Here is a 22,255-nt window from a genome sequence, read left to right as displayed (position 1 = left end):
TTTATTTTGTTAGTTCTTCAGAGGAAAGGCAGCTAACTTTCCACTGAAGTTCTTTCTTACGTGGGAAGGCACACACAATGGTCTCTGTCAGCCTTCTCTCCAGGCTTCTGAGTTCAAACAAGTTTCCCCAGGGTGATTTCTTTCTGATTCTCCAAAGGCCTAGGCTGAGCTGCGAGTGCTGAGATGAGGTATGCTGAGTTGCTTTGGCTGTGCTACATTGCATTCTCTCATTTAAGCAGCAACCAATTAAGTCAAATATCACTCATTGCAGCCGGCGCCCTCCTAGCCAACTGCAGATGTAAGCAGCAACAGATGAGATTCACATACTATTGGCTCATGTCCACAGCAACAAAACTAGGTGCCTTTCACCTGGCCAAGTTGACAACTGAATCTAACTACCACATGTCCACCCCTCGTCAACTTGGCAATGACAAGCATCACCTTAAACAGGTGCAAAAAATTCTCTTCTGGCTGTGGACCTGTGAATCCCAAAACAAGTTATCTGATGCCAAAATGCAAAGGAGGACAGTCACAGGATTGGAGAAACTGGAAGGAAAACTTGCACGGCAAACACCACTGGATTTCAAAGTCTGAAAGTCATTTATCCTTCAGCTTTAGAAACTGGCAATCCCTCAACCTCAGGGAACATCGAGGAGACCACCTTTTTCTTGGCTCCACTCTCCCCAGGCATCAGGGCCACCCCTGGGCTCTCTGTCATTTCCGGGGCACATGCTGGACCCCACCATGTGGCGGCAGCCAGGCTCTGCCCAGTCCCCCAATGAGCATGTTCTACCTTCTCCAAGGCCTGAGGCTGCACGACTCTTCCACTGCAACAAGGTTGGAGACTCATCCTCACCCTTTAGGGTAAACTCACCCTCTCCATGTATATGGGTGAGTCCACTCTCCAGGCTGAGGTTTCTTGGCTTCAGACCCGAGCTTCCATGGTTCTTACTCTGCAAACTCCAATCTCTCCCTTTTGTGTCCACCTTTGTCCAGACTGGCAGTGGTTCCGTTTACACCAACAGTCTCTTCAAGCACTCCAGGAATTCTCCCTCATTCTCTTCACAGTCCCTCCAGAATCTTCCCCTTAGCCATCCAAAACACGGTTCCAACATATCTGGTATTTGCAAATTGCAGCAGCACTCCACTCTCAGATACCAAAATCTGTTCTAGTTTGCTAGCTGCCAGAATGCAATATACCAGAGACAGAATGACTTTCAAAAGGGGGATTTTAATGAGTTGCCAGTTCACAGTTCTAAGGCCCAGAAAATGTCCCAATTAAAACAAGTCTATAGAAATGTCCAATCTAAGGCTATCTTTGGGAAAGCTATCTTGTTTCAAGAAGGCCGATGAAGTTCAGGGCTTCTCTCTCAAGTGAGAAGGCACATGGAGAACACAGGGCTTCTTTCTCAGCTGGAAGGTCACATGATGGACATGGCATAATCTGCTAGCTTTCTCTCCTGGCTTCCAGTTTCATGAAGCTCATAGGGAGGCGTTTTCCTTCTTTATCTCCAAAGGCCTCTGGCTGGTGGACTCTCTGCTTCATGGTGCTGTAGCATTCTCTGCTTTCTAGCTCAATGGCTTTTTTCCACATGATGACGTGGCTGGACAGCGAGAAGGCCTCCATGTTCATGATGGGGATGCTGCCTCGTCTGGTGCCCACATACAGCCACTTACTCTGGAAGGGCAGATGGCAAAATGTCACCCTGCTTTCCTTCTTCATGGGACATGACATCCAGCAGTGAAAGTCTCTCTGGGAAAATGGGACATGACTCCAAGGGCTGAGTCTAGCCCGGGCACCATGGGGTCCACAATGCCTTCTTGCAGAGCTGGAAGTGCTCCCTGAAGCATCTCGGCGATCTCCGGCTTGCGGCTGCTGGCGGCGGTGGCTGCGTGAGAATGTATTTGCAACCCTATCTGCCCTTTCTGGTAACATTTTCCCTTCCTGTGTGGCCAATTTTGCACGAAATGACATGCCCACCCCCACCCCCAAAGGCCAGGCCCCCTTCTCTGGGGGGCATCCACACACGTTCTCGGCCTTGCTCTGAAACTGCTTCTACCCTACTTGCTTTCTCATGGATCCTGTCTTTTCCTGTCTCCTTCTCCAGCCCGTTTTTTAACCCTGCCCCCCACCTATGCGATTCGTTGCTACTTCTTGGTCTCGGAAACGCTGATTTCTTGGCAGTGGCTTTTTTACTGGGAAATAATCGCTAGTCATGAGGTGAGCAGTGCCTGGGGTGGGGGGGAACCGAGCCGACATAGGGGTTGGCTGGATGGATGTCATTTCTCCCTGACCTTTGTCAGTAGGGTCTACTGTATAATAAGGCTGTGAATGTGAGATGGCTTTCTTTGGAAATCTTCTTCTATAAGGGTTATTAGTGATTTGGCCTCAGAAGAGAGGTAGGGAAGAAAAGGTCTTTCAGACGATAAGCCTGAAGTGGCTGGCTGCCCCCAAGACAAAAGGTGCAGGGGTCACCTCTGTGATGGGTCTCTCCTTTCTGTTGGGACTGGAGGGACCTGGCCCTGGCCCTGGCCTTGAGGGGCTATGGAGACCCACCTGCAGAGTGATTTCAAGGCAGCTTCTGCCTCCATGGCACATTGGAAGTAGAAAACCATCCTTAGCTGGCACACCCCTCCCAGCCATGCCTGTTTCAATTTTAACATCAGCCAAGAACACACTTGCAGCTACATTCTGTTCTTTTTCCAGCATGGTAAGGGTCCCATCTCTGAGAGGGAATAATTCATAGCATCGTCCAATTGGAATACTCATTACATGACTCTTAAGGTACTCTCCTACCTGCTTTATCTGTATCCCATTTAGAACTCAAAAACAGTCTGGTGGAGTAGATGGTGTTGTTGTGTTGCCGATTTGACAGATGGGAAAACTGAGATGAATAGAGTTTACATGACTTGGCTGAGGTCTGTGCGCATTTAAAAATTGTTATTTACCCTTAAATAGCCATGTTCTCTTAAGGATTGATCCAGTTTTGTGGGGGCAGCCATGTTCTTTAATCCTGATTCAGTATTATAGGGTGGGATGCTTTGATTAGGTTGTTTCCATGGAGATGTGGCACACCCAATCGTGGATGTGTTCTTCTCTGGAGATATGACCCTACCCATTCCAGGTGGATCTTGACTAGTTTACCTGGAGTCCTTTAGGGGTAAACATTTTGTAGGAAGCAGATGCAAATATTTGGAGAGCTGACATGGACACAGACATTTGGAGATGCAGAGTCCAGCCGACGTCACCACGTGCCTTCCCATGAGATGCTGAGCAGGCCAGAACCAGAAGGATCCGCAGGGGCAGAGAGTACCATTTGAAGCCAGAAGGCAGGAGAGGATGCAGCCTTCTTGAGTCAAGGTATAATCCTCTGAATGCCTTAGTTTGGACATTTTTGTGGCCTTAGAACTGTAAACTCGTAACTTAATAAATCCGATTTATAAAAGTAATTTCTGCCCTGTTGCATTGTGGCAGCATTGGCAAACAGAAACAAAGTCTTCTAGCCAGGAGGAGGCAGGTGAGGGACTTGAACTTGGTGCCCTCATCCCAGAACCTGCCTTCATCACCACCCTGCCTTGACTGTGCTGAGAAAGGGACCAGAGTAAGGAAGTAGGTGTGAACCAGGGTGGAAGTAGTGGAGGGAATGTTCAGTTTTGGATGTGTTGATTTAGGGATGGCTTTGATTGGGTAGTCAGTAAATTTGTGGGTTTTAAAGCTTAGAAGACAGATTTTTGCTAGAAGTTGAAATTTGGGACTAAGCAAATATGAGGAATGTGTAGGACTGCATTTTATTGAGTAGGTCTAATTTAACATTGCGTTTTGTATTTATTATTGCATTTAGAGCTTCCTGAAGGGAGAATTAGAGGTAAAGACTCCATTATGTAAATGAGGCTCTTATGGCATTGTGTACTTGCCCAAGGCACTAGCTAGAAACTGGTGGAGCTAAAGGAAGATTTAATGAACTACAGATAGGCCAGAAAAAAAATATTTAAAATGAAGCATGGAGAGACAAAAGGAATGGTGTTTTAGTGTCCTCATTGCTAACCCAAAGACCATGCAGTGAGCTGGTTGAAACAAATGTTCATTGGCTTGTAGTTTTGAGGCCAGGAGAAGTCCACATCAAGGCATTACTAAGGTGATGCTTTCTCACAGAAGACTGTGGTGCTCAGGGCTGGCTGCTGGTGGTCCCTGGTCCTGGGCTCCTCAGTCACCTGGTCAGAACTTCTGTCAGGGTTCTCTAGAGAAGCTAAACCAACAGGAGATAGCTACAAATTTAAGATTTATAGAAGTATCTCACACACCTGTGGAAATGGACCAGGCTGCAGGATCCAACTCCCAGGAAGGGTCTTGATGAAGTGCACAGTAGGGACTCGCTGGCTAAAGAGGTGAAAATCCTTTCTACTCCTTAAAGGTCCTCAACTGATTGGATCACATGTAACGGATCAAATTTTCTCCTTTGTGGGAGACATGCTCTTAGTTGATCATAGGTGTAATCAACCACAGCTGCCGTCAGCTGACTGATGATTTAATAAACCAGCCTTCTCATTTATCAGACAGCCATGAAATGACCTTGCAGCAATGGTTAGGCCAAGCTTATCTGACCCGACACCTGGGCGCCATCACCTGGCCAAGTTGACATGAGAACCTGCCATTACACCTGGTAATGCACGTGGTGGTTTTTCTTTTCTCTTCTGGGTTCTTTTGAGTTCCAGCTTCTGGCTGTTCCCTAGGGCTTACTCTTCCTGTCACCTTCCCTATGTGGCCCTTGTTAATAGGATTAAGACCCATCCTGGGTCACACTTATCTGAAGTAACCTCATCCTATTTACAAGAAATGGACTCTGTTCAAAACCATGTTTCTCTGGGATGCATAGCGCCAAACCACCATGAGTAGGGAAGGATATGAGTAAGAGATATAAAGGGTACGTGGTCTAATATATGTGTAATTGGAGTCTGGAAAGGACAGCAGAGAGAGTGGAATGAAAGTCATTTTTGTGGATTCAATAAGTGACAAATATCCAAACTGAAGAAAGACCTCAATGCACAAATTCAAGAAGCCCAACAAACCCCAGCAGATGAATAGAAACACTCAAGTGTCCATCAACAGAAGAGTGGATAAATAACGTGTGTCATCTACATATGAGGGTCTGTTATCCAGCGGTAAGATGAAATGTGGTCCTGGAGCATATGACAACATGGATGAACCTAGAGTATGTAATGTGGAGTGAAATAAGGCAGACACAAAAGGGTAGATATAGTATGATTTCACTATTATGGCTCTGGTAAAGAGAGCAAACTTCAAATCATACAGCCCAGGAAGTAAATCTGCACTCCCATATAGCAATGAACTAAATGTTGTATCTCTGCAGCTAGAGCATGCAAATGATTTCCCAAACAACGGTTTCCATGTTTCACATTTTTAACATTGCCCATTCATAATACAGACTTTATTTACAAAATTAAAAAAAAATCCCATCCTAGATACATAATAAAGCTGCAGAAAACCTTAGAGGAAATCTGAAAAGCTTCAAGGGGAAGAAGAGTACTGCAAAATGAACAATTAAACTGGCAGCTCACTCTTCGCCAGAAAACAACAGAAGCCAAGGGACAGTGGACTCTTCATTGTCCAAACAGGAAACAGTCTGTATAGAATTCTGCATACAACAAAAGTATCCTTTAAGAACGAATGTGATGTAGACATTTAAAAAACTTTTTAAGAAACGAACAATACACTTAGAACCACCAGGAATGAATATGTTAGCCTAACATTAGGCATATTTAAATAAAGTATCCAAATAATGATTGTAAATCCTGTGTTTGCACTGTAAGTTTCATGAACCAATTTAAAATTGAAGCAAGGAAGGAAGAATCTATAGATACAGATATCAAAGTTTCTTAGATTCTAAATATTATACATTATTCCTATTTTCATATACTAATATGAAAGCTTTTTATTATTATTATCTTAATTTATGAAGCATAACCATGCATGAACTCAAATATTCTTACCATATGATCATTGCATTCTTTTTGTGTAGCAAAATCAGTAAATATCCCGAGGCAAATGAAAATGAAAACATAACATATCAAAATGAATGGGATGCAGCAAAGGCACTGCTAAGAGGGAAATTTATTGCCCTAAATGCCTATATAAAAAAAAATCAATAATCGAGGAATTAACTATCCACTTGGAAGAACTAAGGAAAGAACAGAAAACTAACCCCAAAGCAAACAAGGAAAGTAATAATGAAGATTAGAGCAGAAATAAATGAAATTGAGTACATGAAAACAATTAAGAAAATCAACAAAACCAAAAATTGGTTCTATGAGAAAATCAATAAGATTGATGGACCCTTAGCAAGGTTGACAAAAAGAAGAAGGGAGTGTGTGCAAATATATAAAGTCAGAAATGGAAGAGGAGACGTATCTACTGACCCCACAGAAATAAAAGATGTAATGAAAGGATACTATGAGCAACTTTATGCTAATAAACTTGACAATGTAGATGAAATGGAGAGCTTCCTAGAAAGGCATGAACAAACCATCATTTACTTGAGAAGAAATATACAACCTCTACAAACCAATCACAAGTAAAGAAATTGAATCAGTCTTTATGAAGCTACCCAAGAAGAAAAGTCCAGGATCACATGACTTCACATGTGAATACCAAACATTCAAAAAAGAATTAGTACCAACCCTGTTGAAACTCTTCAAAAAAATTGAAGAGGAGGCAAAGCTACCTAACTCATTGTATGAAGCCAACATCACCCTCATACCAAAGCCAGACGAAGATATTACAAGAAAACTACAGACCAATCTGTCTAATGAATGTAGATGCAAAATCCTCAACAAAACTCTTGCAAATTGAATCCAGCAGCACATTAAAGGAATTATACACTATGCCCAAGTAGGATTCATCCCAGGTATGCAAAGATAGTTCAACATAAGAAAATCAATTATTGTAGTCCACTATATCAACAAATCAGAGCAGAAAAACCACATGATCATCTTGATTGATGTAGAAAAGGAATTTGACAAAATTCAACATCCTTTCTTGTTGAAAACACTTCAAAGGATAGGAATAGAAGGGAACTTCCTCAACATGATAAAGGGAATATATGAAAAACCCACAGATAACATCATCCTCCATGGGGAAATACTGAAAACTTTCCACCTAAGTTTAGGAACAAGACAAGAATGTCCACTATCACATTATTATTATTAATGCCATCTCCATTGGATAAGCATTTTGAATAATGGCACTAATGACTTGATCCAAGAAGCCACTGCCCAAGAAGTTGACTATGCCGTGTTTTTCCTGACAGAACAAACCATCCAAGCGCTCTGAAGTTTATTTTCCCACAGATGGTGCTGGCTTCTCAGTGAGAGCTACAGAGTTTGTTGTCCTTCCTTAGGAAAGTTCTACTATAAAATCCATTGTACTCAAAATCATAAGAAGTTTCATAGAGGCTCTCAGGAGTATTGACTATATTGTGGATGATGCACAAGTCTGCACAGTAGAGCCATTATCTGAATGAAGTGCCGATACTATATCATCATACTTAGATAAGTCACAGTTTAGTGAAGAGTTCTCACAGTTACAGGAATTAGCCTACTTCATAGAACAGCTTATACCAATTGAAACCTATGTTTTGAATTACCTGGAATCATTATGCTTCCACTGAGCAAGATAAAGAAACAGTAAGGGTGGGGTCATGATTTTAGTGAAAGAATGTGAATCCTGGAACTCAGTGTTTTTTCATTTGTGGGAGGCCCATGCACTGGCAGAAGAGGAAGAGTCCTTACGTATGCTAGACATTACCCCTACCAAATGGAGTACGTCTGTGCATTTGCACATAGGCAGGATTTATGCTTCTGTGGGCCCCACACATTCACTCAGAGAATGGAAAAGACATCTTTTTTACTCAGTCAAGTGTCTCATAGAGAAGACCTCAGCTGTTCCCAAATCTAGATAGCCTGCCATGTATGTGCAGAAAGAGTGTAAGCAACACAAGACAGGTTCCTCAGCTACATGTTGGAAAAAGTAGTAACATCCGGTGAGGCAGTCATGCCTCCTCAGTCACTGTTTGACTGAGCTACTCTAGGCATGTTAAAAATGGAAAGATAAGGAAAGGAGCAGAATAAGACTGTTGAAGCAGTCAACACACTTTGTCTAATCTTGGCCAACTTTTCCCAAATGAGCAGACAAGTCTGTTGAAGATATCCCTGAGAGATTCATCAGTGAAGACTGGACAATGCTTCAGGCTGTAAGAGAGCTACTGGAGCTTCCTCTAAACCTGACAATTGTGTCACCTACAGATGTACCTAATTGGGATCTTATGAATAATTTTGTTGACTTCTGCAGCCAAATATACTGCTTTACCAAGCAGCAGGGGTATTGTTGTGGAAACATCAACATTCACAGGGAATTAAGAAAGGATAAAGTTAGGTAGTATTCTGTATCCATTTCTGAGTTTTTACACTCAGTCCTATTGCACAATCTATATCCCTTCAGCTCCAATTACCCAATATCTTACCCTATTTCTATCTCCTGATGGTCTCTGTTACCAGTGAAATTCTCCACGTTTATTTACTAATGTCAGTTCATACCAGTGAGACCATATAGTATTTGTCCTTTTGTTTTGGGCTAATCTCACTCACTCCAAATTCATTTTTTATTCTCAGGATACTTTTAGCTATTTGGGGCACCCTGCCCTTCCAAATTAATTTGGTTATTGGTTTTTCTATTTCTGAAAAGTAAGTTGTTGGGACTTTAATTGGTATTGCATTGAATCTGTAAATCAATTTAGGTAGGATTGACTACTTAACTATATTTGGTCTTCCAATCCATGAACATAGTATGCCCTTCCATCTATTTAGGTCTTCTGTGATTTTTTTTTGTAGTTTTCTTTATATAGGTTTTTTGTCTCTTTAGTTAAATTTATTCCTAGGTATTTTATTCTTTTAGTTGCAATTGTAAATGGAATTCGTTTCTTGATTTCCCCCTCAGCTTGTTCATTACTAGTGTATAGAAATGCTACAGATTTTTGAATGTTGATCTTGTAACCTGCTACTTTGCTGTACTCATTTATTAGCTCTAGTAGTTTTGTTGTGGATTTTTCCGGGTTTTCGGCGTATAGTATCATGTCGTCTGCAAACAGTGATAGTTTTACTTCTTCCTTTCCAATTTTGATGCCTTGTATTTCTTTTTCTTGTCTAATTGTTCTGGCTAGAACCTCCAACACAATGTTGAATAATAGTGGTGATAGTGAACATCCTTGTCTTGTTCCTGATCTTAGGGGGAAAGTTTTCAATTTTTCCCCATTGAGGATGATATTAGCTGTGGGTTTTTCATATATTCCCTCTATCATTTTAAGGAAGTTCCCTTGTATTCCTATCTTTTGAAGTGTTTTCAACAGGAAAGGATGTTGAATCTTGTCAAATGCCTTCTCTGCATCAATTGAGATGATCATGTGATTTTTCTGCTTTGATTTGTTGATATGGTGTATTACATTAATTGATTTTCTTATGTTGAACCATCCTTGCATACCTGGGATGAATCCTACTTGGTCATGATGTATAATTCTTTTAATGTGTTGTTGGATGCGATTTGCTAGAACTTTATTGAGGATTTTTGCATCTATATTCATTAGAGAAATTGGTCTGTAGTTTTCTTTTTTTGCAATATCTTTGCCTGGTTTTGGTATGAGGGTGATGTTGGCTTCATAGAATGAATTAGGTAGTTTTCCCTCCACTTCGATTTTTTTGAAGAGTTTGAGGAGAGTTGGTACTAATTCTTTCTGGAATGTTTGGTAGAATTCACATGTGAAGCCGTCTGGTCCTGGACTTTTCTTTTTAGGAAGCTTTTGAATGACTAATTCAATTTCTTTACTTGTGATTGGTTTGTTGAGGTCATCTATTTCTTCTTGGGTCAAAGTTGGTTGTTCATGTCTTTCCAGGAACCCGTCCATTTCATCTAAATTGTTGTATTTATTAGCGTAAAGTTGTTCATAGTATCCTGTTATTACCTCCTTTATTTCTGTGAGGTCAGTAGTTATGTCTCCTCTTCCATTCCTGATCTTATTTATTTGCATCCTCTCTCTTCTTCTTTTTTCAATCTTGCTAAGGGCCCATCAATCTTATTGATTTTCTCATAGAACCAACTTCTGGTCTTATTGATTTTCTCTATTGTTTTGGTGTTTTCAATTTCATTTATTTCTGCTCTAATCTTTGTTATTTCTTTCCTTTTGCTTGCTTTGGGATTAGTTTGCTGTTCTTTCTCCAGTTCTTCCAAGTGGACAGTTGATTCCTGCATTTTTGCCTTTTCTTCTTTTCTGATATAGGCATTTAGGGCAATAAATTTCCCTCTAGCACTGCCTTTGCTGCGTCCCATAAGTTTTGATATGTTGTGTTTTCATTTCCATTCGCCTCGAGGTATTTACTAATTTCTCTTGCAATTTCTTCTTTGACCCACTTGTTGTTTAAGAGTGTGTTGTTGAGCCTCCACGTATTTGTGAATTTTCTGGCACTCCACCTATTATTGATTTCCAACTTCATTCCTTTATGATCCGAGAAAGTATTGTGTATGATTTCAATCTTTTTAAATTTGTTAAGACTTGCTTTGTGACCCAGCATATGGTCTATCTTTGAGAATGATCCATGAGCACTTGAGAAAAAGGTGTATCCTGCTGTTGTGGGATGTAATGTCCTATAAATGTCTGTTAAGTCTAGCTCATTTATAATAATATTCAGATTCTCTATTTCTTTATTGATCCTCTGTCTAGATGTTCTGTCCATTGATAAGAGTGGTGAATTGAAGTCTCCAACTATTATGGTATATGTGTCTATTTCCCTTTTCAGTGTTTGCAGTGTATTCCTCACGTATTTTGGGGCATTCTGGTTCGGTGCGTAAATATTTATGATTGTTATGTCTTCTTGTTTAATTGTTCCTTTTATTAGTAGATAGTGTCCTTCTTTGTCTCTTTTAACTGTTTTACATTTGAAGTCTAATGTGTTGGATATTAGTATAGCTACTCCTGCTCTTTTCTGGTTGTTATTTGCATGAAATATCTTTTCCCAACCTTTCATTTTCATCCTATGTTTATCTTTGGGTCTAAGATGTGTTTCTTGTAGACAGTATATAGAAGGATCTTGTTTTTAAATCCATTCTGCTAGTCTATGTCTTTTGATTGGGGAATTCAGTCCATTAACATTGAGTGTTATTACTGTTTGGATAATATTTTCCTCTACCATTTTACCTTTTGTATTATATATATCATATCTGACTTTCCTTCTTTCTACACTCTTCTCCATACCTCTCTCTTCTGTCTTTTCATATCTGACTCTAGTGCTCCCTTTAGTATTTCTTGCAGAGCTGGTCTCTTGGTCACAAATTCTCCCAGTGACTTTTTGTCTGAGAATGTTTCAATTTCTCCCTCATTTTTGAAGGACAGTTTTGCTGGATATAGGAGTCTTGGTTGGCAGTTTTTCTCTTTTAGTAATTTAAATATATCATCCCACTGTCTTCTAGCTTCCATGGTTTCTGCTGAGAAATCTACACATAGTCTTATTGGATTTCCCTTGTATGTGACAGATTGTTTTTCTCTTGCTGCTTTCAAGATCCTCTCTTTCTCTTTGACCTCTGACATTCTAACTAGTAAGTGTCTTGGAGAACGCCTATTTGGGTCTATTCTCTTTGGGGTGCGCTGCACTTCTTGGATCTGTAATTTTAGGTCTTTCATAAGAGTTGGGAAATTTTCAGTGATAATTTCTTCCATTAGTTTTTCTCCTCCCTTTCCCTTCTCTTCTCCTTCTGGAACACCCACAACACACATATTTGTGCGGTTCATATTATCCTTCAGTTCCCTGATCCCCTGTTCAAATTTTTCCACTCTTTTCCCTATAGTTTCTGTTTCTTTTTGGAATTCAAATGTTCCATCCTCCAAATCACTAATTCTATCTTCTGTCTCTTTAAATCTATCATTGTAGGTATCCATTGTTTTTTTCATCTTTTCTACTTTATCCTTCACTTCCATAAGTTCTGTGATTTGTTTTTTCAGTTTTTCTATTTCTTCTTTTTGTTCAGCCCATGTCTTCTTCATGTCGTCCCTCAATTTATTGATTTGGTTTTTGAAGAGGTTTTCCATTTCTGTTCGTACATTCAGCATTAGTTGTCTCAGCTCCTGTATCTCATTTGAACTATTGGTTTGTTCCTTTGACTGGGCCATATTTTCAATTTTCTGAGCGTGATCTGTTATCTTCTGCTGGCGTCTGGGCATTTAGTTAGATTTCCCTGGGTGTTGGACCCAACAGGTTGAAACTGGGTTCTATTTTTCTTATCCTGCCCAGTAGGTGGCGCTCGTGGCACTCGTTTGTCTCGGGTCCCACCAGTAAAAGGTGCTGTGGGTCCTTCAACTTTGGAAAACTCTCTCCATGGGGGAGGTTTGCCAGCCGAAGCGTCTTGGAAGAGTGCCAGCAGGCCCGGGGATCCGAACATAGGGAGGGTCGCCGGCCGCCGCAGCCCGGGAGAGCACCCGTCCGAATCTCCCAGTCAGCCCGGGGCGCCAAGCGTGGCGGGAGGGCGCCAGCCACCATGGCCCGGGAGAGTGCACCATTCCCAGTCGGACCGGGAAGTCACGTGTTTGGAAGGGACCCCGGTCACCGTTCTCCGCAGTCTGGGGATCTCCGATCCAATTCTCCCAGTTGGTCTGGGGGCCTGCGCGTGGCGGGGGGCGCCAGCCACTGTGGCTTGAGGGGACTGCCTGTCCAGTTGTCCCAGCTGGCCCAGGAAGGAGGAAGGGAGGGATTCCGGCCGCTTACCGCCCTGGCCCGGGGAAGCCCGCGTCCCTCGGCGATCTCACCGGAGCGGGTTCTCCCAGCCAGTCAGCTGTTCCAAGATGGGGTACGCTGTCTTTTTGATCTCTGTCTTGGCTCCGGGAGCTGTTCTGTATCGTTTCTACTCCCCTAGTAGCTGTTCTGGAGGAGGAACTAAGATTCGCTCGTCTTACTACGCCGCCATCTTCTCCGGAAGTCTGTGATTTTTTTTTAACAATTTCTCATAGCTTTTTTTGTATAAGTCTTTTGTCTCCTTAGTTAACTTTATTCCTAAATATTCAATCCTTTTGGTTACAATTGTAAATGAAATTTTTTTCTTGATTTCCCCCTCAGATTGTTCATTACTAGTGTATAGCAATACTTCAGATTTTGAGTGTGAATCTGTAACCTGCCACTTTGCTGTACTCATTTATTAGCTCTAATAGTTTTGCTGTGGATTTTTTTGGGTTTTTGACATGTAGTATCATATCATCTGCAAACAGTGAGAGTTTCACTTCTTTTCCAATTTTGATGCTTTGTGTTTCTTTTTCTTGTCTAATTGCTCTGGCTAGAACTTCCAAAACAATGTTGAATAACAATGGTGATAGTGGATATCCTTGTATCTTTCCTGTTCTTAGGGGGAAAGATTTCAGTTTTTCCCCACTGAGGATGATGTTAGCTGTGGGTTTTTCATATATGTTTCTTATATTCCCTTTATCATTTTTAGGAAGTTCCCTTCTATTCCTATCCTTTGAAGTGTTTTCATCAGGAAAGAATGTTGAATTTTGTCCAATGTCTTTTCCCCATGAATTGAGATGATAATGTGGGTTTTTTGCTTTGATTTGCTGATATGGTGTATTGCATCAATTGATTTTCTTATGTTGAACCATCCTTGCATAGCTGGAATGAATCCTACTTGGTCATGGTGTATAATTCTTTTAATGTACTGCTATATCAGTTTGCTAGAATTTTGTGGAGGATTTTTGCATCTATATTCATTAGAGAGATGATAAGGACTGAGATGGTATAATCTAGGAATGCCTGGAGTGTCTAATGATAGTGACTAAATGTACAAATTAAAGAAATGTTTTTGCATGAGGAAGAACAGAGGAATGCCATACTGCAGGGTGTTGAAAATAGATGGTAATTAATATTTAAAAATTTTAACTTATGTGTTAGACTAAAGCAAGATATGTTTATTTGGTACAAAATATATATTTTGACTAGTGCATTTCCTAATATAACCTATGTAGACAGCTTAATTGAATACCATAAGTACATGGAACCTTGAGTAGGGCATGAGATTTCGTTGGTTTATCCATAGTGATGCCCCAATAAATCCCAGAATGATTTAAACAGTGAATAAAAAAGTATTTGCAAAGTACACTTTGGGGAGTCGTGAGAAAGGGGGAAAATTCAACTTCCCCAAGTTGAATTCTTGATACTCTCACAAGCAGTGAGGACAACCAAAGCAATCTTTGGGGCTTGTTCATATGAAACTTAACCTCAGAAATATCAGTCAAGTGTACTTAAAATTATGTCTAAGAGTCACCTCCAAGGGAATCTCTTTTGTTGGTCAGATGTAGCCTCTCTCTCCAGCCAAAACAAGCACACTCACTGCCCTCCCCCTGTCTACACTGGACATGGCTCCCGGGGGTGTGGACCTTCCTGGCGACATAGGACAGAAGTCCTAGAATGAGCCAAGACTCAGCATCAAGGGGTTGAGAAAACTTTCTTGAACAAAAGGGGGAAGAGTGAAATGAGACGAAATAAATTGTCAATGGCTCAGAGATTCCAAACATAGTCGAGAGGTTATCCTGGAGGTTATTCTTATGCATTAAATAGAAATCACCTTTTTAGTTAAGGTATAACAGAGAGGTTGGAGGAAACTGTCTGAAAATGTAGACCTGTGTTCCAGTAGCTATGTTTCTTGAAAATTATTGTATAATGGTTTAGCTTTTGCAGTGTGACTGTGTGATTGTGAAAACCTTGTGTCTGATGCTCCTTTTACCTACCTTATCAACAGGTGAGTAAAACATATGGAATAAAAATAAATAATAGGGGGGACAAATGTTAAAATAAATTCAGATTGAAATGCTAGTGATCAGTGAAAGGGAATTTTTTCTGTTGTCTTTTTATTTTTCTGAATAGATGCAAATGTTCTAAGAAATGATCATGATGATGAATATGCAACTGTGTTGATATTCTGAATTACTGATTATATATGTGGAATGGAATGATCACAAGTTAAGAATGTTTACATTTGTTGTTATATTTTTTAAAAAATTTAAAACTAATGAAAAGAAAGAAAGAATAAAAATATTCACTCTCTCCTTACCTTTCAGATCCATTCCCAGCTTGAGAATGCCACTCACACCCGACCTTCTCATAATTTTCCTTCTAGCTGCTCCAGAATGTAGGAGGCTAGCAGCCTTAAATACTTTTTTGTCATCACATCAACTTTTTTTCCTTCTTTTTTTTTGTGAACAATAACGTGTATATAAAAAAGCTGTAAATTTCCAAGCACAGCACCACGATTAGTTGTAGAATGTATTTCAGACTTTGACATGGGTTACAATTTCACAATTTTAGGTTTGTACTTGTAGCTGCTCTAAAATACTGGAGACTAGAAGAGATATCAATTTAATAATTCAGCATTCATATTCATTTGTTAAATCCTATCTTCTATGTATAATTCCAGCATCACCTTTGACCTTTCCATACCTCTCATTGGGGTTATTTGGGTTATGGCAATTCTAAATTTTTTATATTGAAAGGGTCTGTCACTAATATGGGGTAGGAAGATGAAACTATCTGATGTTTTGGAGAGACTGGGATATGTTTCAGGATTTACCTGGACCAGAGACCCATCTGGAGGGTGTAGGTTTCTGGCACGTTACTCTGGTACCTGAAATCCTTGTGGAGTCTTATAAATTGCCCTAGGTGTTCTTTAGGATTGGCTGGAATGGTCCTGGTTGGGGTTTTTGCCTACAGTTCTTTAAGTTTGTTTATTAACTTAGTTATCTAGCTTTTGTATCATTGCTTTTCATACTGTTTTTCCACCTTCTATTCTATTCATTTTGCTATGACCTTTATGATTTGCTTTCTACTACTTTCTTTGGGTTACATTTCCTATTTTTCTAATTTTATTATATAGTATAGCCACTGATTTTAGAAAATTATTCTTCCCTAATTTATTGCTGTAAATTGCTTACTGCTTTCAACTTTCCTGGGTATATGAGTATTGGTATTGCTAGGTCTTAAGGTAGTGCAATATTTAGTTTTCTGAGAAATCGCCAAACTGTCTTCCACAATGACTGCACCATTTTACATTCCCACCCACAGTAAATAAGGGTGCCAATTTCTCCACATCCTCTCTGGTATTTGCAGTTTTCTGTTTGTTGTATAGCAGCCATTCTTAGGGGCATGAGGTGATATCTCATTGTCATCTTGATTTGCATTTTCTTATGGCTAATGAAATGACCATGTCTCCATATGCTTTTTTCTTTTTGCATGGACCAGCACCAGGAATCACACCTGGGTCTCCAGCATGGCAGGTGAGAACTGTACCTGCTGAGCTATCATGGCCCACCTTCTCCATGTGCATTTTTTTAAATGTTTTTTTAAATACCAAAAAACACCGAACAAATGCAGACATTCTTAACTCTTGATCATCTCTGTGTGCTTTTGAACCAACTGTATTTTTTCTTCAGAAAAGTGTCTCTCTATATCCTATGCCTATTTTATAATTGAGTCGTTTGTTCTTCTGTTGCTGAGCCATATAATTTCTTTTTATATATATACAGGGTATGAGGCCTTTACCTGAAATGTGATTTCCAAATATTTTCTCCCATTGAGTTGACTATCTCTTCACCTTTTTGACAGAGTCCTTTGAGGTGCAGAAGCTGTTGATCTTAAGGAGTTCTCATTTGTCTATTTTTTTCTTTCACCGCTTATGCTTTAGATGTAAAGTTTAAGAAGCTACTTCCTATTAGTAGCTCTTAAAGATGTTTCTCTGCATTTTATTCTACAAGTTTTATGATACTGGCTCTTAGATTTAGGTCTTTAATCCATTTTGAATTAATTTTTGTATAGGGTATAAGATAAGGGTCCTTTTTCATTCTTTTGGCTTTTGATATCCTATTCTCCCATACCCATTTATTGAAAAGACTGTTCTGTCCCATTTCAGTGGATTTGGGGGCCTTATCAAAGATCGATTGTCCATAGATTAGGTTATCTATCTACACACTATTGATTCAGTTCCGTTGATTGATATTTCTGTCTTTGTGCCATTAACATGCTGTTTTCACCACTGTGCCTTTATATTAAGCTTTAAATTTAGAAAGTGATAGTCCTCCTACTTTGCTCTTTTTTTAGGAAATCTGGAGCAATTTGTTATATCTTTCCCTTCCAAATAAATTTGGTAACCAGGTTTTCCAAGTCTTCAAATTAGGGTGTTGAGATTTTGATCAGTACTGCATTGAATCTGTAGATCAGTTTGAATGGAATTGACATCTTAACTACATTTAACCTTCCTATCTGTGAGTATGAAATGTCTGTTCATCTATTTAGATCATTTTTATTTATTTTAGAAATATTTTGGAATTTTGCTGTGTACAATCCTTGCCATCCCTGGTTAGGCTTATTTCTAGATATTTGATACCTTTTGTTGCTGTTTTAAATGGAATTTTTTCCTTAATTGTCTCCTCAGATAGGTCATTGTTTGTATAAAAGCATTGCTGATTTTTATACATTAATCTTGCATCCCACCCCTTTACAGAGTTTATTTATTAGCTCAAGTAGCTTTGTTGTAGATTTCTCAGGGTTTACTAAATATAAGATCATGTCTTCTGCAAATAGTGAAAGTTTTATTTTTTTTTCTTTCCAATTTGCATGCCTATTATTTCTTTCTTCTAAACACCCCAGCTAGGACTTCTGGTACAGTGTTTAATGATAGTGGTGACAGTAGGCATCCTTGTCTCATTCCTGGTCTTACGGGGCCTGCTTTCCATCTCTCACCATTGAATATGATGCTAGCTACAGCTCATTGATTAGCAGCATAAATATTTATGATTGTTATTTCCTCCTGATGAATTGTTCCTTTAATTAATAGGTGGTGTCCTTCTTTGTCTCTTATAACAACTTTACATTTAAAGTCTATTGTATCTGATATTATTACAGGTAGTCATGCTTTCTTAGGTTAGAGCTTGCATAGGACATCTTTGTGCATTCTTTTACTTTCAATCTGATTGTGTCCTTGTGTCGAAGATGCATATCTTGTAAACAACACTTATATGGATTATATTTTTGGATCCGTTCTGCCAATCTATCTTTTAATTGGTGAGTTTAGTCCATTAATGTTCAATTATTACTGTGAAAGCAGTTCTTGATCCACCATCTTGTCCTTTAGTTTTTATTTATTAGATCTATATATTCCTTTTCCCCCTCTCGTTTTATTCTTTAAAATACCATTACTCATACTCTTCAGTTCTGTCCCTCTTCCATACTTGTCTCTCCTGTTTTGCTTTTTTTTTTTTTTCCGGCTGATAGAATTCCCTTTAGAATTTCTTATAGGGCAGGTCTCTTGTTGACTAGTTCTCTTAGTCTTTGTCTTTTAAGGTGTTAATCCCTCCCTCAATTTTGAAGGACAGCTTAGATGGATAAAGAATTCTTGGCTGGAAGACTTTCCCATTCAGGATCTTAAATATGTCATACTATTCCCTTTTTGTTTCCATGGTGCCTGTTGAGTAGTCTGAACTCAGTCTTATGTGTTTTCCCTTGTGTGTAATAGATTGATTTTCTCATGCTGCTTTCAGAACTTTATGTTTCACTTCAGCATTTGACAGTCTAATAATTCCAAGACAGTATGTGTCTTGGAATCAGCCTATTTGAATTCTATTTGAAGTTCATTTGGGCCTCTTTGATTAACATATTCATGTCTTTTATAATTCTTGGGAAGTTACCCCAATTATATCTTCAACTAATTTTCCCAACCATTTACTCTTCTTTTCTCCCTCTGGTACACCAGTGACTCTTATATTTGTGCACCTCTTGTTGTCCATTTCTGTAACATCCAGTTGCATTTCTTCATCTTTCTTGCCACGTGTTCTTTTGTGCACTCTAATTCTATTGTTCTATTTTCTAGCTCAATTATCCTTCCCTCAGCTTCTTCAAATTTGCCATTGTGTGTCTCCAGTATATTTTTAATTTAGTCTATATAGCTTTCATTTGTATGAGATCTGCCATTTTTCTGTTTAACCTTCTGAATTCTTCATTATGCTCCTCTAGTGTCTTCCTGATATCCTTTATTTCATTTTAAATATCGTTGAGTAGTTGTTCCATATTCTGTGTCCCTTCTGGAATTTTGATTTGGTTGTTTCACTTGTCCATTTCTGCTTGGATCTTCATGTGCTTTGTGATTATCTATTGTGTTTGGGCATTTGATTATCTTGATATGATTAGTTTGCAAGTTGGTTACCTCAGTCTTCAAAGTTTTGTTATCTACTTGATTTTTGCTAAATATTTCCTTTTGCACTTTGTTAGTTATTCTCCACAAAATCAAGGTCTGCATCTCATGTAGGAGATACAGTTCAACTTAATGGTCGATTAGAAGCTAGGCCAGAGTACGTAGGTACTTCAGTGCAGAATGGCTGCCCACCATGTGAGAGACCCAGGCTCCACTCCCAGCCTCTGCTCATACACACACACACACACTCACACACATGCACACATCCACATACAACTCAATGAGAAAAATAAGCAAAACAAGATAATAATTAAGTAAAACAATATAATAAAAATATGAAACCCAAAAACAAGAATGATAACAAAATACATGTTAACATTAGTAAGTCCCAGAATCAAAAAAAAAAAAAATCCCAGGATATACTGGGAGTGAAGTTAGGCTTGTGCCCACCAGAGGGGGAGAAAATTTAAGAAAAAATTAGAGTAGTAATAATAAAAATAAATGAATAATAAATCATATGTGAAGTAAAAAGTAGAAAATAAAGAACAAAAATAGAATAATATAAAGTCTCTATAAAATTTTTTTTAAATAGTGAAAAGAGGAATTATGCTACTTAATATAAATGTATAGAGTCATAGAATGCTTTCCTTTCATGCAGGAGCCCAGGTTTGATTCCTGGACCACTCACCCTCCAAAAAACAGGCTAAAAAACAGTGTGGAAAAAATATGTGTTAAAAAGGGGGGAAAGAAAAAAGAATCTTAAGAGAAAATAAAAAATAATAAAATAAAGATCTAGGCAAATAGGGAGTTAGCTTGTCTGCATTTACCCCTTCTCCCCAGCAGGTGGTGACCATGAGGCTTCTCCTTCAAGCTCTTGCCTCCCTGTCAGGTACAGCCAGCATGCACTTACCAAATCTGGCCAGCAGATGATGAGCTCGAGTCTCTTCTTCCCTCAGTCCTGGCCCACCTGGCAGATGTAACTCGAGGTTGGCATGCTTGGCAGGAGGGCTGCCTTAAAAGGAGCTGCCAGCTGGTGGCCTCCCCTACTGATCTTGGGTTCATGCATCCCCATGGTTGCTTGAGATGTTTTTATAAATTTTATATTTACAGATATCACTTTGCTGATTCTGTTTTTCCAGAGAACCCCAGCTAATACAGCTTGGGACTGGGAGTGGTTCTTAAGAAACAGAATCTTAGAAATGGACCCTTACAATTGGTTTTCTACTCTGATTAGACTCAAAGACACTAATGACTCTGTGTCCTGTAATCAGGATGGCATTCCAATGCATGGGGTGAGCTGGCAAAAGAGATAGTCAAACTATCACCATTTGATTCTGCTAATTGTATGTTTATACGAGGTCCTGCTCTTGGTAATAATGTCTCTGATACCTTTACAGAGTTTTGTGGAAGTAAGAAGTACTGAGATGTTGGCTGGTTGACGTTTGCATGCTGGATATATTGATTAGGGAAAGGAATGAGCTGAAGGCTTTAAATGAGAAGCTTATGCACAGTATGATGGATGTAAAAGTGGCAATGAGTGCCCTAAGGAAAATCTTATTTCCTGCAGCCACAGACTTGAGATCTCTGAAAATCAGACTCAGAGTCTCATTGTTAGAGTAGCAAGTTCACAACATAAACTGAAATTTCAACTTTGCATGGTATCTGCCATTGAAGTGAGGGCATTGATTGGGACCCTGAAAAATTGGATGATGACATATGGATTGATAATGATGGCTGTGGTGACATTGAAATCCAAGATTGTGCTGAGACTGTTCTGGATAACCCTCTAATAATCTTCCCTGAAGACATGGCCATCCAACCTCCAGCCTGCCCTGAGTAGGGGGAGAACAATGCCACAAATTCATACCGTTAATCTTCCTCCAGTCCTTCCCTAAGGAGACGTATAGCTTCTTATCAGGGTAAGTATGCATTGGGGAAAAGGAAATGATCATATATTTCAGAGATTATTAGACACAATTAATTAGGTACTAATTCCAGGGGACTCAAAATGTCTCTGTGGTCCACTGGTTAGAGTTGGGACTTGTGGAGGTCAGGTGATTAATGGAGTTTTAGCTCAAGTCCATCTCACAGTGGGTGCCTGGACCCATTTTGTAGTTATTTTCCCAATTCCAGAATGTATAATTTGCATTAACATAGGACAACTGGTAGAATCCCCACATTGACCCTGACTCATAGAGTAAGGGCTATTATGGTAGGAAAGGCTGAGTGGAAGCCACTAGAACTGCCCCTACCTAGCAAAATAGTAAATTTTTTGAAGGAGTATCAGATTCCTGGAGAGATTGTAGAGATTAGTGCCACTCTTAAGGACTTGAAGAATGCAGGGGTGGTGATTCCCTCTGCATCTTATTTGGCCTGCACAGAGAACATATAGATCTTGGAGGATGACATTGGATTATTGTAAACTCAAGCAGGTGGTGACTCAAATTGCAGCTATTATTTTGGATGTGGTATCATTGCTTCAGTAAATCAACACATCCCTCTGGGGCCTGGTATGCAGTTATTAATGTGGCAAATGCTTTTTTCTCAATAACTCTTAGTAAGGACCACTAGAAACAGTTTGTTTTCAGCTGACAATGTCAGCAATACATGCTCACTGTCCTAACTCAGGGGTGTAACAACTCTCCAGCCCTATGTCATAATCTTGTTTGTGGGGTTAAATTTCGGGCAAGAGATTGTGGAAGGGTTGTGTCCAGGTTTAGGGTTTGGCTTAGGGTTAGGGATAGGCATAGTGTTGGTGTTAGGGTTACTATAGGGGTGCGATTTGCTGCAGAGTTCGTCAAAAGTCGAGGGTTGTGTTTAGGGTTGGCGTTGCGGATGGGGTCAGATTGCAGGGGAGGGTGGGTGTTCAAGTTAGAGCTAGGGTTATGGTTAGTGTTAGAGAAAGGATTTGGTTTAGGGTTACGTTTCGTGCTGCATTGGGGTTCAGGGTCGGTGTAGAGCTGACGGTTGTGCTTA

General features: G+C 39.6%; 1 protein-coding gene across 32 annotated transcripts in view; it reads left to right on the top strand.

Annotated features, from left to right (window-relative positions):
* The window catches only part of LOC143673947 (uncharacterized), a 405,211-nt gene that overhangs the window by 73,786 nt on the left and 309,170 nt on the right, over nucleotides 1–22,255 (top strand). For 23 of the 32 annotated variants that reach the window (XR_013170773.1, XM_077149097.1, XM_077149104.1 and 20 more), the window contains one exon: nucleotides 20,677–21,198. The exons of 5 other annotated variants lie outside the window; for them this stretch is intronic. The gene's annotated coding sequence lies outside the window, so the exon portion shown is untranslated. Of the gene's footprint in view, nucleotides 1–1,898; nucleotides 16,371–20,418; nucleotides 20,572–20,676; nucleotides 21,199–22,255 lie in introns of those variants that run through there. 4 more of the 32 variants (XM_077149090.1, XM_077149091.1, XM_077149122.1 and 1 more) reach the window with 4 other exon arrangements.

Source organism: Tamandua tetradactyla, chromosome 2 (assembly GCF_023851605.1).
Source record: "Tamandua tetradactyla isolate mTamTet1 chromosome 2, mTamTet1.pri, whole genome shotgun sequence".
Taxonomy (NCBI): Eukaryota; Metazoa; Chordata; class Mammalia; order Pilosa; family Myrmecophagidae; genus Tamandua; species Tamandua tetradactyla.
This window is presented reverse-complemented; position numbering and strand designations above follow the sequence as displayed.